The following is a 15,572-nucleotide window of genomic DNA, read 5'->3' on the forward strand; positions in this document are numbered from 1 at the left end:
ATCAGCCACCAGGCACATTTCAGGAAGGGCTTTCAATGCCTCAGCTTATTTTGTTCTGCTTGCAAACATCTGAGCTCTCGCATTTGGCAAAATAAAAGCACTGTGTGTCACTCTCTTTAGGGCTCCACATAAAAATCCTATCAGTGCTTTATAGACAGCAGGATGGTAGTTTTCCCAGCTTCAGATGCTTTCCTGTTCCCGCTACTCATCCAGATGGAAAGGTTCTCCAAACAAAAGCCTAGTACAGGGAAGAAATGTGTGAGTTTGCTTCCAGACACCTCAGACTGCAAAAATTTGTCTTACTTTTTTGCTGTTGGCAAAACTGTCATTGAAGGGCATAACTAGAGGTTTATCAGAAATGCAAAAAACCCCTCTCTTGCTGTTCTCTTTCACTTCGTCTTTCCTGCAAGCCAGTTATCAGCAAACACTTGTCAACATTTGACTGCTGTAGGGCAGGTGATTACAAGAAACAAGAAATATTTAGTTTTTCTGACTGTTTTCTGTCTCACTCTGTACCCAGGGTGCTGCTCCCACTTGAAATAGTTTTTCGCTGCTGTTATCTGAAGCCCACAGCTTATAACAAAAAGGGCTGATTATGTAAAAACAAAATGACATTGGGCTGTCAAAGCAAAATCCCCTCACCACAAATCCCAGGCTGGGCCTGGAGCTGCAGCTGGCTGGCAGAGCAGGAGGAATGCCTGTGTGGCAGTGGAGTGGAAGCACGTGCTGCCAAGTGGGGCAGCCCGGCCCGTGTGCAGCTCCTGCTCCGGTGCCCTGCACAGGAGTGGGGCAGCCTCCTCACAGCAGTGCCACAACTGCCTTTGGGCATTGCTTGCTCTGGATCAGAGGGGGCACAGAGGGCCGGGAATGTGTGGCTTTCACAGTGATAATCTGGAGCCAAGTGTTTCCCTGCGAAAGACTTTTGATGTGTAATAGGAGCCATACTCCTCCACAGTGCTGAATAAATTGTAGCCCAGGAAAAACCAAAGACTTGTGCTAAGGGTTTGAGTTTTATGCATTAGCTCTGTCTCATAGATCATGTTTCTGTACATGAAAAAAAGAGCATGTGATTAAGTGGATCCCTTTTCCTTGCGCGAGCGCAGGCACAGTGCCGATACTCACGAGCTGAACTTTGCATCACGTCACGGGGAGCTGTCTTCACTCCCTTGCCTGATTGTCCAGTTTAGGACCAATACTCCCACTGATATAATTTCAAGAGAAACTATTACTCCAAAAAAGCTGGTCCCACTTAAGCAGGGACAGGACTCAACTCACCTCAGTTTAGGCATCTAAAAGCTGGGCGTTGAGTCGAAGCTGCTTCTTTCGGCTTTCTCCATAGGGAATTTCCATAGGAAATACCCTGGTATTTCTCCACAGGGTAAAAAATTCCCTCCATAGCATCATGTGGAGAGGGCTCCAGAGGTACCTGTTTTTCTGCCTCGACAGGGTAGGACAAATAGTTAATTCTTGCGTCCCAGTCAGCTGAAGCTGGGTAAGATGCATTCCCTTTCATTACATACTTAAATTTTGAATCACCACAGTATCTTAATCTGATGTTTTGTTGGGGGATTTTGTGCAACTCCTCCCCCATCTTATTATAGAAAGGTATAAAAAGGTGTGAAACTCCTCCCTCTTGCAGGATAAGGTTTTAATTTTAATTTTTAACTCGACAGTAACAGAACCTATAATTTCAGAAAGGCTGCTGTTGTTAAATTAGGAAGTCAAAAGCCAGTTTTATGTAGAGGATTTTGGTTTTTAGTAGAGCTTATTACTAGAATGAAGACGTGGCTTTGATAAATTCCAAATGCATCCAAACTACAAATCAGAGTTTTTAACTTCCAAAATACCCCCTCCTTGGCATGCAGTCAGCTGACTTTGTTTTCCTCCCTTTTTTTTTCCAGAGTTCTTGGCAACTTCAGCTCTGGCTGTGCTAGTTAAGACCAGTGGTATCTGTATCTGGCAGGGTTACTGCCAGAAGGGAAGGAAAAAAAAAATCACTTCAGACCCCTGCTTCAGGCCATGTCATGAAAGGCAGCTGGAGAGATCTATCCCCTGGAGTAAAGCAAATGACATGAAAAAAGCTGAGAAACGCAGTTCAAAGCCAAGATCTTTTATATTCCCACTATGAATTAACCAAAATTCCCCCTAACAAACCAACCCCAAGCTATGCAAACTCATATCAGTAAATAGGTTTTAAAAAAGCATTTTCTAGTTTAACAGCACAGGATTATAAAAAGGTTTTGGCACCTCCCTGAGTCAGTGACTCAGGACCTTCATGAATCTTGTCGATTATGAGGGATTTTGCAAATCGGTGCAGGTTTAGTTGTAGCTTTTGTGCCAGGACCATCCTGCCCCTCCAAGGTAAGCATCTACTACAGACAGACCCCATTGGGCTCAGTGCAGAGAGGCACTGCAGTGTCACACAGCTGGTACCTGTGCAGCTGCTCCACTGCCATCCAAGATTTTGCTTCTTGTTGGTAGGAAACTCCTCATGGCGTATCCACCCCTTGAGGAGTGCCAGGCACAATTAATAGCCAGCATTTGGCTTGTCTCTGATGAAAGGTCAGAGGCCAGGGACCTATGCTGAAAGCTAATTTCTGAAGTGATTTGTCTGGATCCTGCTACACCAGTCAGAAGTGCAGAGTGCCCTAAGTGCAATACTGTAATTTAAATGCTTATAGTACAAGAGAGAAACAATTCACTGATCATCTCATTAGAGGCTTAGCTTTTTACTTCTGGACAGCTTTTCCTCTTTGATCTTGTAAGAAAAATGAATGGAAGTTTAGGACATGTTTATTTGCTTTTGTAAAGGCTTGGATCCAAGCAAAACACACTTATATCTGGGAAATAACAATGAGGGGTTGTAAACATATTAAATACCTTTGACCAGCGCTAGATACCAAACCAGAGATTCCCAAGGTTAAAGAATTCAAGAGTGCTGACTCCTGGTTTCCATTTGAGTCCCATTACAACCCTCATTTGTATGCCACTAAAGAAAACAATGTCCTTCTCCCTGTGGACACATGAATGAGTTATATTGTCACTGTTTGGTTTTCTTTTTTTTGCCTCTTTTAGTCTTCAAAAAACTGCAAGTGCTGTAGCCTGAAAATCTCATGAGTCGAGAAATCTCTGCTCCCATCTATTGGTGAGCAAGAGAAGAATGACCATAAAACTAGTGAATCTGAGTAGTTGTTTCACCCAGGCCACTGGATAGACAAATAATCCAGAGGTAGGGGCTCTCTGGTACCATCTCTTGGATAATAAAGGAAATGGCCCTTCTTTGTCTTTGTCTCCTCATTCTTTCAGTGGCACTCTGGGGAGACCTCATAGTTACATTTCAATGACCACAAAGTCCTACCATTCTTCCAAGTATCCTGTACTGAGATGACTTCACTGTTAGTTATTGCAAAGGAATTAGTGAGTCTTAGTCATGAAATAATTAATTTGAGTTCAGATTGATTTTTAGGAAGCAGATTCAGAAAGCAACAGACCATCGAGCTGCAGGTGGCTGGCAACAGGCCTGCCCAGGCAGGAGTCAGACCTCTGGAGCTGTGGTGTCCAGACTGAGCTGAACTGCAGGGAAATGCAGCAGCTGGGGAAGGAGAAATGATGCTCATAAGGAATGTTTGCCTACAGGAAATTCACAGCATCAGCTGGCAACCAAGGCAACAGACTCTTGCCAGAGGTACTGAATGAAGTAGATGGTCCTGTTTACTGTGGATTGTTTTCCCAAAGTTCATGGCACCTGTGCCTTGCCATTAGCAAAGGTCTTGTTGTTTCAAAGAACTTCACACTTGCAAGGGATGAACTGTTGCCTGAAGATGCTTGGAAGACATTCCAGGTGGGAAGGGACACAGTGCTGTACAGCAGCTCTGAAGAGCAGTCATTTTTCGGACTCAGCCTTGTTGCTACCAGGAGCTGAGTTCTGGATATCCAGGGATTAGGTGTCTTGGCAAGATTCCAAATAGGTGGAGGAGAAAGTAGTCAAGAGGAAGTAAGTTACTGAATTCATATGGAAGGGCTGAATTTCTGATCTCATCAGCTTCTTTGCTTGAATTCTCTCAGCATCCAAATCTTAAATGAAGCCTCACTGCCATTGTTAGGAGCAACATTCAGTTCTTGCCACACTCTCATCGGTGGTTGTTGCTATTCCATGATTATTAGGAAGAGGAACAAGCATGGTAAGGAATGTAAAAGAGGGCTGGAGGGAAAAGATGCTGCTGAATAAATCCATACTGGGGTAAACACAGTGCTGAGACAGAATATCATTCAGCAGAAGGGTTTATCACTGAAAACTGGCATGTTGCATTTGAACCGGGATTTTCTAAAGAAAACCACCCCCAGACAGCTGAGTGATGAGTTCACAGTATGAAAGACTGCTCAGGAGTTCATCCACTGAAAGGCCATTTACGGGCTTCACTTTCTCACGGTCCCACTCTGGAAGGAGTTACACAGCCCGTGCAGGTCCTCCCATTGTTTCAAGTGAAGGGAACATCAGCTGGTTTTGCCATTGTGAGCAGGGGCTAATTGGTTCTGTTCACTTTAATGTCTGGCTTAGGAGCCCAGGCACTCAGGCTGGACAATGGGACAGCGGCCATTCCGTGATCTCCGTTAGACACGGAGCGTTTCGGCCACTTCTGAGGGACTTGGCGAGAAAACTCCTCGTTTCTTTTTCCACACAATAAAAAAAAGCAGAAGATAATTAGGTCATTCAGAATGGATAATGATTATCCGTGGTTTGGGAGGAATTTCCTTTCGACAAAGACTCCTCTACATCTGTAGTACAAACTGATTTTCCTGGAAGCTTGCTACGAGCCAGGGGAAGCAAGCTTCCCGGGGGAACTTCAGGGTGTGAAGCACTTGCTAATGCCAGATACACACAAGGATACATGCAGGTTATTCCTAGCAAGCCACACTGCTAAAGAAAATGGGAACATTTCTGCCATTTGGGGAGATCACAGTATCAAGGTACAGAAACAAATATTCCTAAAAGAACGGATTTCTTTAGTGCTTTAGGGTTTTGTTTTGATAATAGGCTCTTCACAGGAAGTTAACCTGAGTAGGTCTGGATATTTGGTCTGATGATTGTTTGCCACAACTGGGTTACATGACTTTGAACTCCATTCATTCCATGCAGGGGAGGGCATAAAGACACTTTTCCAAACAGAGATGGCTTGCCTTGTGGATGACTGACCTGGTCTCCCTAAATTTCAACACACATATATTTACTGTCAGGTCATTTTTTAATTTGAATTTCAAATATTCTTCCCTTTTTTTTTTTTTTTTCAAACCAAAATATCTGGACTAACAAAGGCATTTAGAAAAAAATGTGCTTTATGTAACTCGCAATAAAGATGGTATTTCAGAAACTAGCATGAATTTTACAGATTCATCTGAAATGGCCAAATTTGAGCACAACTGTTCGTCATGTCTACTTGTTGCCACTAGAGTGGGCCCAGTAATAACTACAAGGAAGAAAATTAAAAACAGAAAAAAAGCCATATGTGCCTTTTGTCCCATATTATGCCTGTGGCTTAATTATAGAGACTCATTGTGTGCTTAACTAAAAAGCAATAAAGGCACTGCAAGAAGTGCCATTAGTGAGTCAGCATCACCCCCTGAAGATCCGCTTAGTTTCTGGAATCTTTCTGGTGGAAATCCCTTGAATTTCTTATGTTCAGTCCCTATCCAAGTCTCCAGTTTGTTGGCACTGGTACAAATAGCTACCAAAGGGTGAAGACAGGTAACAAGCAAGATCACAATCAACTCCTACCACTTCAGCAGTGTGTGTCCACCATGCAGAGGGTAAACCTGATGAGGGGGTGTTGCCTCCTCTTCATGGGAGATTTGAAAGTTGGGAATGGTCCACCACGGGATGAAGGTACAGGGTACACAAATGAAAAGCATGAAAGCACATGGTGAAAACATGCAAGATGGGGGTGATGCAGAGGAGCTCTAAGTTGTGTTTCAAAAGTGCATTGTGAACACAGGAAGCAGCAAGCTTATCAAAGATCTTTACCTTGCCTGCAGTATCAAATGTTATGTTCACAGGGAGACCAGACAAACAAATTGGCAGGATATGTCAATAGAGTCTAGACTGGAAAAGGTCTCCTGAGAAATCAATATCCAAATCTTTAATCTACCACGTTTTATATACTTTTATCTGCAACAGTGCAGCTTTTCACACATCCCTGCTTTAAGAAAAATGAAGTTAAATGCTGTTGGGGAAAAAAAAGAAAAGAAATTCTTCTTTTTCTCCAACTGCCCATTTTCCCAAATGCAACTTGAAGCCTCATCCAGGGAAATATTTACATATGTGCTTGTGTGATTCTGACTGCCCCCACACTTCCTGTACTCACTGGAGCTCATCTGATGCTTTAAATTAGGTGTTGAAATGCCCTCCCGAATCAAAGCCACTAATTCAGAATTCTTTGTCTTTAAGGTGGAGGACAAAGAAGCCTCAAGAGCTTGTAACAAAGATGATGATGTGGGAAACCATGTCCCCCTGTTCTCCCAGGTGCCATCAAGAGCATTGCCAGACCTACCACATCAGCAGTCCTGCAGACAGTGAGGGGTGATGTGGCTGTCACTCCTTCACCAGCTCAAGCATTCTCAGAGCTCTGGCTTTGCACCCTGTACTACTCTGTACCTGTGTTTGGGGACACGGACATCTCACCAAGTAATGAAAATACCATGGAAAACACAGAGGGTGACTATGAATTGGAATGTGGGCACTGTGCATTTTCTTCTGTATATTCTACTTTGCGGATCTGTCACTGCATGCACATTAAAAGAACTGGGAAAAGCACAGCCCCTGAAGAGATCATTAGCATTTCTTTCCTCACAGTATGGTCCTTCCTTTAATTCCTTTTCCCTTTCCCAGAGAAGCATACCAGATTGTTCCAGACAGGATGCCTTATCTGTGACTTACACCCAGGACACCCAGCAGCAGAGAATATCTGTGTATCAAGTTAATGCCGAAATCACTGTGATTTGATGCCACGATAAAACACAGCCCGGTGCAAGAGCACACAGGCAGTTATTTCCTGCTGCAGACAAACACCCATTGAACACTCCTCACCACATCTGGGGGACCTGTCTTACCCTATTGCTTTTTTTGTTGCTTTTCAGGATATTTCACTGAAGGAATGGGAACAAATCAACTACAAACTTGCACGGAAAAAGCACACAAATTTTAGATGTTAATCTCCCCTTATCAGGGACCAAAAGGGCAAAGGACTCTGCTCCAGTGCCACACTCAATATTCCTCACAGGTGTGAGGAATTCCTCCTACAGCCCTCACTTTCCTTTGTAAACTCTTTTCTAGCTGTTAGAAGTTTTTAGTTTTTCCTGCATATAGTGTTTTCATCTGTCCATCCCCTCTCTGCTAAAGAGAAATGATCCCTTACCTGTGTTGCTAAATTAGACAATCCTTCCTGTGATTCTTGGAAAATTACCTTTGTGGTTTTTCCAGGAAAGCACAGTTTCCTTAGGGACATCTTTAACGTGGCCATATGATTCTTTCATTGCAGCACAGAATCCTTATTGAAAAGCAGCACAGTAATGGTATTTAGAACATTATACAAAGGAATACACATCAAAATACCTGGAATGCTGGTTCATCAAAGACTTGAAATTCACAGTATTGCCCAGTCCTCTTTTTGGTGATGTTTTGGAGTCTTTTCCGTAACTGGTGTGTTGCTGAAAGGTAAGTGTGAGATAGTTAATAGGATCCTCCCAGCACTGAGCACCTCTGGCAGTTCACTGCATTTTTGGAATTCACGCTTTCAGTTTGTCATTCCCCAAACAGTCCCAGCTCTTCACCTTCTGTGCTTCAGTTTCCTAATGCATCACTTCCGTGCCACTGTTGTCTCTGGGCAGTGCTGCTCATGTTTAAAGGGCTGTGGAAACAAGAGTCAGGACCAAGCAGGCTCAAAGAGTGCAAAGCTCTGTTTTTCTGGTAGTGAAATACTGGTTTAAATACAGCCAAAAACCTGTGTCTGTAACAGTACTGCATTTAAGGACAAGAATTCTTTTAAGAGCTATTTTTTTGCCATTCCTGTGAATCTGAAGCAATAGTTTTGCTGGTTTGTGCTGTGTAATTTCAATATGCAGCAACCACTCCAAGTTGGATAATTTGGAATCCACGCACGCTTTGCAGTTCCAAGATAATTTGATCTGAATAGCAGTTTCATGTAAATGTTTTGGCAGTAATGAAAATATCCTCAACATTACTACTTGCAGCTTGAAACACCAGTAATGATTTTATGTGCTGGCAATGAAAGAACATGATAGGCAGGTTAAAATCATTAATTCCTCTCTCTGAAACCGATATTTTCTCACTGAAAGGTTTGAAAACAAGTCTACATTCAACAGGTTGTTTCTGTATTAATGTGATACCAGAAACATCTGTGCAGCTCCCTCTCTTCTCCTGTAGGCAAGCACTGTTCAGGGGAGGTGGAAGGAACACAGCTCCTGCTTGCTTCACCCCACAGCTGTGGGGAAAACATGGGATACGATGTTTGAAGTGTTGGATAATTGGAGGAAGTGAATGGAGAATGATAACAACAGCAATAGGGAAGTTTCTCAAGTGATTTGAGAAGGTTTTCTGGTGCAGGCTGGATGTTTGATTATCTATGCACTGGATACCCACTTCTCTCTCCTTGAATAATACATGGGAACCAGGAATTGTTTACTTTAAAATATCAAAATGAGAAATGATCATGTTCTGAAAATAAAACCTGGGAGTTTCAACTCTGCCACCTCTAGGAAAGCCCGGTGGGAGGGATAGGATTGCTACAACTAGGGGAGGCCTCCTTTTCCTTATTTGTTATCATTTAACAAAATCTGAAGGCATCTTCCTTTGCAGAGAGCAGGAAATCATTCCTGTGCAGCTCCAGGGCCACACAGAGGTTATGGTGCCCATATCACTCGTGGTGTCAAACAACAGAGGGCTTCACGATTGTACAGGGACTGTACCAGGTCACCCAACACTGCACAAGAGAGAACAAAAGAGCACATGTACAGGGGAGTATTTCTGGCTTAGCAATAGATGAAAACACAGAGCTCTTTAGCTGCCTTCTCCCTCCAGCGCTCTCAGATACAACTGGTTGTGCTCCACATTTGGGAGTGCATGGTCAGCAGACAGAAAACTCCAGCCAAAATATTCCTGTTAATTGGAGATTGGTTTTTGAAACCTGAACATTATGAATCAATGTTGTACTCTCAGCCTTTGCTCTAAATCTGGTTGGAATTAGTAACCTAAAGCTTTATGGTGATAAACTCCAGTATCCTGTGGAGAAGGACCAGTGTACGTGTTGTGTACATGCTGACAAACACAACCACGCTTCTGCCTGTCACTGGGAAATAAAAAGGACTGTGCACATTGTATATCTACAATGTCTGCATCTGGGAGGCAGACTGCAGCTGCCACTTCTGTCCTGGGATGAGGCAGCCTTATATAGAGTGAAATGTGGTGTCGCTGACTTCAGCAGCAGGATCCTCAGTGACTTCTGTGTCCTGCCCAAGGTGCCTTGGTATTCCCCATACATGGAAGCAAGTGTTTCACCACACTGAGCATGATTTTTGCTAATCAGAGAAGATGTAATCACTGAAGCAATTTGGAACAATATTTATGAAATGTGAATCTTGGATTTGTTTTGCACAGTCGTCTTATTTTTCTGTCCAAAGTTGCTTGTTATGCAAACTCGGAGGAGTGTTAAATATCCCATGATACTCAAAAATCAGAACTTTCCAAAGCCCCTTTTTATTGGGGTGTTTTTTTCTTTTTGGCTAAACTCATTCTGGGCTAATACTCTTTTCCAAGTTAACCCTTCTTGATCAGTCCTTTTAATGCAGCTGCCAGAGTCGGCCGAGGAAGATGTTATGAAACCTTCTGTCCCACTGCTGCACGACCAAGGATGTTTCAATGGAAACACGGTCCTTTTGATCTCAGTTGTTTGGGAGTTGGTCTTCTGCAGCTTGCATCTCAGCAGAAAACCTAACAATCTGTTTGCTCTCACTGGGATTGTCTCCTTGCCAGCACAATTACATTGGTGAGTTAGGGAATAATGAGTGAGAACAGATGAAATATTTAGATATAAATAGTCTGTTTGCATGTGCTGTGATTGTCGCTAATAAGGCAAGGACGTGTGGTTTGTGGTTCAGGGACAGGATGAGGGACCAGGACATCTGGACTCCTTTCCCAGCTTTACCACAGTGTATTGAAGAAGCCATCAAGCCTCTTTGTACCCCATCAGTTGGAAGTGGATAATAACGCTCTGGGGACTAATTCTTTAATGCTGTCATTTTCCCATGTTCTGAAGGGGAGAGCAATACAAGTGTAGGATTTTGACATACTAGAAATCAGTCAAAAAAAACCTTAAATCCACGTACCTAGAAAGTTCGTGAATTAATTCATCCTATCCTGACTTAAGGAATTTTACCCACTTGCAATTTCAAAGCAATGGCAGAAAAACAAGAGGAAGATTAAAACCAGTACAGAATGTTAGAACAAAATCCTGAAAGTGTGTGATCTTACGTTTTCTGTAACAAGTTTTCCTGAGCTTTACACTTTTTATACTTCTAATAAGGAGTTGCCAATGATGTCCTTGACTAAAATGTGCTCATTTGTTCAAAGCCTAGAAACTACTTAGTAACTCACAGGGGTTGGCATGATTTAAAAAGGCCCTACAGCACCATCTACACAAGGGATGTGTTTCCCAGCCTATGTATGTTTTGCTCACTGCAGCTGTAAGTGATAAATCACTAAACCATAGATTAAAAGCATGTAATTGGTATAAAAGTAATTAAAGACAAGATTCATTCTACCTAGGAGTAAATAAGCACATTTGGCATGTAAATCATAGGGAAAAAAGAGAGGTTTGGTTGGTTTTTTTTTTTTAGCATGCATATGGTAGTCGAGAGTCTCAAAAGCAGAGCTGCTTCTTTGGCTGAGGAGGGAAATAAGGAACTGTGCAAAGAAGTTGAAAGCCTTGAGTTTAAATTATTTGAGATAAGCATATTATTTTAGGTTTTCCAGTGTATTTAGTAAAAACAACAGTCTGTAATGCACTAATAATATCTTACCTGCTGATGGACTCCGGGTGTCACATGGCTCCATCTACATTGGAAAGTAATGGGAAAGCCAAATGGGAGCAGGTCTCCAGCTGGTCGTGGGGGCCCCACATCCCTATTGCACACCTGGTTGGGTTTTCCAATCTGGTCTGGCTGGAGCACAGGAATTGTCCTCGTGGAGCACCTTTCTGATGCTGGATTCATCCCAGAGTCCAGCTCCTGTGCTCTGACCTGTGGTGCAAAGACAAGCATGGTAATTGGGAGAAATCAGGGAATTTGCTTCAGAAGTGCACTCTGGTCTGAACTAAAATGCCAACCTACCCCCACCCTGATTGTACCGTCATCCCTGAGTAAGGGCAGCACAAGGGCTTGGTTTGCACTTGGAATCCAGCTGGCCAGGCAAGACTGAGCACAAATTTCCCGTTGCTTTCATGAAGGCTTTGCTCTAAATCACTGCAGTTGGACAAGGCTGAAGGAGCAGCTGGAATACCTATCATGCAGTGTAATTTCAGAATCCTTTGAAAAAGGCTCACGGCTACATGTAAGAGGAACTGGCTTCAGTTTGGTGATTTTATCTCATTTGGGACCATTTTTGAGAATGCAGCAATACTGGTACAGGAGGTACAATTATAGGCAGAATTAGCTCCTCACCATCACTCTGAGCTAATACTGTGTTTTCTGGGATGCTGAGGGAAAAGCCAATCTCCTGATGTGCAAGAAACACTCCAGGAATCTCCACTGATTCATTTATTTCCTAACTGACTTGTACATTAAAACACAGAATACAAGTCTATGGTTACCCAAGCCCTTCCCCTTTGCTATCCCCAGTCCTTGCCCTCACCAGGAAAAATGTGGGCACATGGCCTGCCAGGAAACCCTTAGCACACCCTGGGTCCCCAGAAAGGAGATGTAGGGAGCAGCATCCCAGAGCTCACTGCTGAGCTCCCTCACACACCTCCAGAGTCTTAGAAAATGAGTGTGCTCACAGAGACAGGGAATGGGCACCAGAAGGCTCATGTTCTTTTCCATAGAAATTGGAAAGTAGTTCAGCAACCATGAACTACCAGAAGATTTAGCAACAGCAATTCTTTTCCTGCGGCACAAACCCCACCAGCAGTAATTTCATCTCGAGCTGGAAAGCATAGCATTACATTATTTGAGCACAAAGGCCAAATTTCCCTGGTTGCCAGTTAGAGACCCCAAGCTCATACAAACACAGCAGGAGAAACCTAAAATGGTTTTGTTTCCTAGTGGTGCTAATTCCATTGCTGGACAAAATGTAATTATATTTCTATTGACATTCTAATGATAACTTTGCAGGCCAGACTCTATTTCTGCTTGTTAGGCCAGATAGAAGCAAAGCACCAGTGGAGAGCTAAGGAAGAGTCCAAGAGCTCCTTGGTGATGCTGTGACTGGAGCCCAGCTGGTAATTCCAGCAGTAAAAGCTCATTTTGTGAAAAAGATAGTTATGATTTAATTGTGTCTTCACTACAAAACCTCTCCATTTTGATCACAGCATCCTCAAACAAACTCCATGTGGACTTGACAATATGCAGACTCAGTTTTTGTCCTGTATTGCTGTAAAACCTGGACTCTCAGCATAAAACCTGATAAATGAGCACAGCAGCCCCTGCAGTGTGGAGATGCCCCACTGTTGGGAACAGCAATTCCTGCTGGTTGTTCCAGGCTGTTGGAATCACATACAGCAGATCCAGACTGGAGCCTGCACCATTTGACTTGTGGCTTTGCTTGCCTATTTATCAATCTCAGCTGCCCTCCCCTCCCCTATTAAAAGAGAGGCCCTGGAGGAAAATGGAAGTCCTTTCCTGAAATTCAAGGAGGTGGGAATTGCAGTCATTCGTTGCTGATACATTATTTTAGTACATGGTGGCATTTCTAGGTATTTATCCTGGCTATATCAATTTGATATGTTATCGTACCTGTGCCAGCCTATCCTATTGTTTTCTCAAGGCATTGTGTCAGTGTGAGATATCACTAGTCCTGAAATCAGGATCATATCTTCATTGTATGAGGAAATACAGGAAACAGAGGAGTGCTCGTATCTCTGAAACTCAGTTTTCCCTGTTAAACTGACATTTCATCACTCCTTACCACACAGAAGAGTTGGGAAGGTGACATTCAGACATGAGGGCAGCAAGAGGTACATGGGAGCCACTGACAAACTGTGGTGCACTCCTTGAACTCCTCGTGTAGCTGAGAGGTTGTCAGTGGTCACAGTCCAAGCCTGGAACACAGATTTGGCTGAGCTTATGTTTTTTTTCCATTTTTATCAATATTAAAAATATGTCCTGCACACAGTGGTACTTCTGGCATTCACCACGCAAAGGCCTTTGCAGGATTGCATTTTTATAAATGTTTCATAGTAGCCTCCAGATTTCACAAGCTTACATTGGCCTAAACAAGAGGAATTTTATGTGTTTTACCAATGTTACCTGAGGAAATACAGCTCCCAAATGGTGGGGTTTTTTCTCCCCCCAAAATACAGTTATAATGGGGGCAGATGTATGTAGGGACTGGAAAGACGTTTCTTAAAGGACACTTAAACCATTTTAGATATTTAGAGCTTTCAGCAGCCTTTGTTTGGTTGTTTTGCCTGGGAAGGTTTAGGAGGTCAGTTTTACTGTATAATGCATTGAGCTGGTAAAAGATGGAATAGGAATTTGACTGAATTTATAACTAGGTAAAATGCACCAATGGCAGGGTGTAACTCTTAAGTATAAAGTCACTGGCACTATTAAATTCTAAAATTAGTATATGAAATCTAATAGGAAACTAACATACGAAAACACTGCAGTTTAACATTATAGGTCACCTCTGTCTAACTTCATTTGGAATTAGTTATCTGCTTCCAGATTTAATTAGATCCATAATATGCAAAAATACAGCACACGAGTTAGAAATGTACATATCAATTGGAATAGAACAGGAGACAATGTAAACTTCACACATGAATCACAAAATCAAGCCACTTGGAGAAAAAATATTTTTCAGGCTACCTGACAACATTTTCCTCCAATTTTTGCCTCCTTACTGGAGCTGAGTTAATTTCAACAGTGCAGCAATACTGCAGTGCAAGGGAGAGCACTTCTGCATGGATCCTGCCCTGTCCAGAGTCCTGGAAATGTCACAGCCATAGAGTCCCACTTCCTTCACTGGAGGAGAGTGGAATGATCATCCAAATGCACAGATGTTTATCTCAATTAAACTGAGAATGGCAGAGCCCTCCTTTAGCAGCTTCCCTTGGCTAAAGGAAATGAGGGGGTAATTTGACACGTCCGATTACAGGATGGCTCTTCAGCAGCCAAACAGCAGGTCAAGTGTAAGAGACAAATCAGTTGTATCTTAATGCAGATTGGTTTTCTCTGTTGCACCTCAGCACTTCAGAACTGCACTTTATCATGGAAGAATTTATAGTCTGTTTATATGACACAGCACACACAAGGAGGAGAAAGCAGGGACTTTTTTCGAGTCCCATTAGTTCTGAAATAGTCATACTCTGAAGCACAAATTGTGCTTTCCTTCTTGTTCACTTGATATTTTTGTCATGTCATCTGGTGTGCCATCTCACTCATTCGAGGACTGCTACATCACTAAGACATGTAACTTAAGATTACATGTGAAAAGAGGAATTACTGAATGAATATACATGTGCTTCAGGCTCTGTCTGAGCTGGGATGGATCATTCCTTCCTTCTTCCTGAGCGCTGATTTCTTTACAAAGATTTGCTAGGACAAAAACCTCACCTTCTATCAAGTCTGTATCACCTTCATGCACTTTGTCAGCAGCTTCCCTCCTCTCAGCTACTACACAAATACTGAACATTGCACATGAACTGTTTACTGGGGTGCTCCTTGTGTAAATATATAGGTTTGACAGAGTGGGCTGTCAGAAAAGCAAAGAGGAATAATGGAGAATGGCTTCAGATAAGCCATGTCAGAGCAGGTGCAAGAGTAAGAATGGTCACTCTGCACAAATGACCATGACGAGGATAACACTCGAGACAAGGGGAATCAGGTCTTATATGGGAATAAATGTTGAGCTAGAGAATTAATTTATGTTTGTTTGAAAGAGCTCAGTGAGACATAAAAATGTTCAGGAATGTTTAATCCTAAAGGGAATGAGATTTATCAAAGCAGTTTGAAAGGATAATACATTCATTTCTGGTTCTTCAGGCAAAGAAAAGGCAAAGGAGTCCAAGGCATTGATAACTTAGAAGCTGTTTTTCATGTTGCCCTCATTGCCTCGAGTTTGATGCTACACTGAAAGGCCAGTCTGGTTCTGGTAAGCAATTACTAACTTGTGATAAGCACTAGGGTTACATTTAAAGATCAGAGCACACATATATAAACCACTTTCAGTACATACAGGTCCTCTGCTTCATGTCCCTGCATGCGGGTTTATATCCCCCCATCACAGTGTTTCCTCTTCCCTTCTTTGTGACTCCAGGAGCAACTGGAATCTGTATTGAAAAGAA

The 15,572-nt window shown here is 42.7% G+C and overlaps 2 long non-coding RNA genes across 3 annotated transcripts in view; one reads left to right on the top strand and one right to left on the bottom strand.

Annotated features, from left to right (window-relative positions):
* The window catches only part of LOC108502322, a 32,008-nt gene extending 24,364 nt beyond the window's left edge, over positions 1–7,644 (top strand). Inside the window, exons 3-4 of the long non-coding RNA XR_001876458.1 lie at positions 6,443–6,679; positions 7,533–7,644. This is a non-coding gene — a long non-coding RNA (uncharacterized LOC108502322). The remainder of the gene's footprint in view (positions 1–6,442; positions 6,680–7,532) is intronic.
* Positions 1–11,299, bottom strand: part of LOC108502321 — a 33,933-nt gene extending 22,634 nt beyond the window's left edge. For both annotated transcript variants that reach the window (XR_001876457.1, XR_001876456.1), the window contains exons 1-4: positions 11,089–11,299; positions 7,607–7,701; positions 1,848–1,968; positions 1,276–1,434 (exon numbers count right to left, since the gene is read on the bottom strand). This is a non-coding gene — a long non-coding RNA (uncharacterized LOC108502321). The remainder of the gene's footprint in view (positions 1–1,275; positions 1,435–1,847; positions 1,969–7,606; positions 7,702–11,088) is intronic.
* Between the last annotated feature and the right edge of the window lie 4,273 nt (positions 11,300–15,572).

The sequence above is a fragment of the Lepidothrix coronata genome, unplaced genomic scaffold (assembly GCF_001604755.1).
Source record: "Lepidothrix coronata isolate B3197 unplaced genomic scaffold, Lepidothrix_coronata-1.0 Scaffold116, whole genome shotgun sequence".
In the NCBI taxonomy this organism is placed as follows: Eukaryota; Metazoa; Chordata; class Aves; order Passeriformes; family Pipridae; genus Lepidothrix; species Lepidothrix coronata.